Source organism: Aplysia californica, unplaced genomic scaffold (genome assembly GCF_000002075.1).
Source record: "Aplysia californica isolate F4 #8 unplaced genomic scaffold, AplCal3.0 scaffold00201, whole genome shotgun sequence".
In the NCBI taxonomy this organism is placed as follows: domain Eukaryota; kingdom Metazoa; phylum Mollusca; class Gastropoda; order Aplysiida; family Aplysiidae; genus Aplysia; species Aplysia californica.
In genome coordinates this window covers 627,714-629,484 of record NW_004797471.1, presented here as the reverse complement: position 1 = coordinate 629,484, position 1,771 = coordinate 627,714, and the positions used below count along the sequence as shown (strand labels likewise).

Below are 1,771 nucleotides of genomic sequence, written 5' to 3'. Positions count from 1 at the left end.
AGAGAGAGAGAGAGAGAGAAAGAGAGAGAAAGAGAGAGAGAGATTGTTCTTCTTAATTTATTTCAAACGAGTCGCTTTCAATTCTTTAACAGTTTTTGGTTTTCCCAAGACAAGGGGAAACGAAAAGATGCCAAAGTTTTATCAGACATCGGACGTAAGAATATACATTACTTTGGGGTGTGTGTGTCGGTGGGGGGGGGAAAGAGCCTCTAAATGACAACAATATTACAGAACTGCTCTCCCGAAGGATGATTATAATCGTCTCCATGTTCAGCAAGACCCAGGTACGACCATTCAAATGATGTTTTTAGCATATCTAATTACATAAAGATGAAAAATGTTTTTTTGAACACCTCAACAGTTTGATTAAAACAGTCTCTCCATAGAATTTATTTTATAAAGATACATTTTATTCTGGGTCCTAAAAAAAAATGAGCAACAAAAACCGTTTTAAAGTGTATATATTAAAAAATATATATCAAAACATCCTTAAGTTCGCAATAACAAGTTAATAAATTGAATTTGAATGCATAACTTCATATGTCTTTTGTCTCTGCGTGCAATAGTTATAACATCATGACAAAAAGGATGTGCCTTTCTTGAGTGAATCTCTTGAAAGAGCTACCACCATGCCGACAGTGAGAACCGATATGCTTGTTATATTATTATACCCAGGTACACGCTCGATTGAGGAAAATTGCTATAACTTTTTGTAAGTCTCTAACTCAGAATCACAAAGTTCTATATGACATCGTTAGATCATTCGGAGTTTTTATCAAGATATTCAAAGAATCGTATTCGAAAAAGCTTGGCTTGATTTGAATCTCAAAACCTTTGAGCTCAAATTTCTCAAAACTAGGCACTAAGCAGATATAACTTTGTGATTCTGAGGAGCGAAGGGTGTGAGAAAACAGAATAGTCGCACCCCTGAGCTTAGCGTAAATTACTGTTTTCTTGAAACGTGGCCAAAACTCCCTTCCTCTCTGTAGGAATCGCAATTCGTTTATCTCCCCGTCTGCCTTTAAGAATCACAATACGCCCATTTCCCTCTTTGTCTATTTGTATCTCAATTGCTTCTATCTTTCTGTCTATCTGTAGGTATCTCAATCCGTCGGTCTGTATCATAAGAATAAACTTCGAAACAAAATTCAATATTGCCCTATCGTCCCCTTCCTTAAAGTCTCAAAGTCAAAGAAATTTATTTCTTCTCTTTAAATATGCATTTTTAAATTCGTCCCAAACGCCTATACCATTCCCAGCCTCCCTCTCTCTCCCATCTCAGAAAAAAATACGAATCTGTTTTTTCCTCTTAATTTGTCCACACACTTTGAATGAATCTCGTCTTTTTTACTCATCAAGGTGTGCCCTTCTTCAGAATAAATATGGCTCTACCTGAGGTTTCAATAACGGTTTCGATGTACAGGCTAGGTCGTAGCATGCGACAAAAAATAAACATAACGTCCCAGCTATGCAAACACACCGACGAACAGGTATCTCGCACGCAAGAAAATGAGAGTTTACGTCACGGGCCGCCATTACGCAGTTTGATTAAGTCATGAAAGATGCAATATTTTAGTCTGTTTTAAATGCCATTTTTTCTCTTAAACTTTGGATGTGAACTGTTTAATATAAGAGTATCCCCCCTCCCCCCTGTCTCTTTTCTTCTTCTTTCGCACTCTCTCCCTCACTATCTGTCTCTCCATCTTTCTTTCTCTCCCTCCTTCCTTCCCTCTCTCCCTCTCTCTTTCTGTCTCTCCCCCCCTCCCTCCCT

General features: G+C 37.9%; 1 protein-coding gene across 3 annotated transcripts in view; it reads right to left on the bottom strand.

Moving 5' to 3' along the window:
• LOC101848819 (60 kDa neurofilament protein) overlaps positions 1 to 1,771 on the bottom strand; it is a gene marked incomplete at its 3' end in the record, with an annotated part of 14,835 nt that overhangs the window by 3,843 nt on the left and 9,221 nt on the right.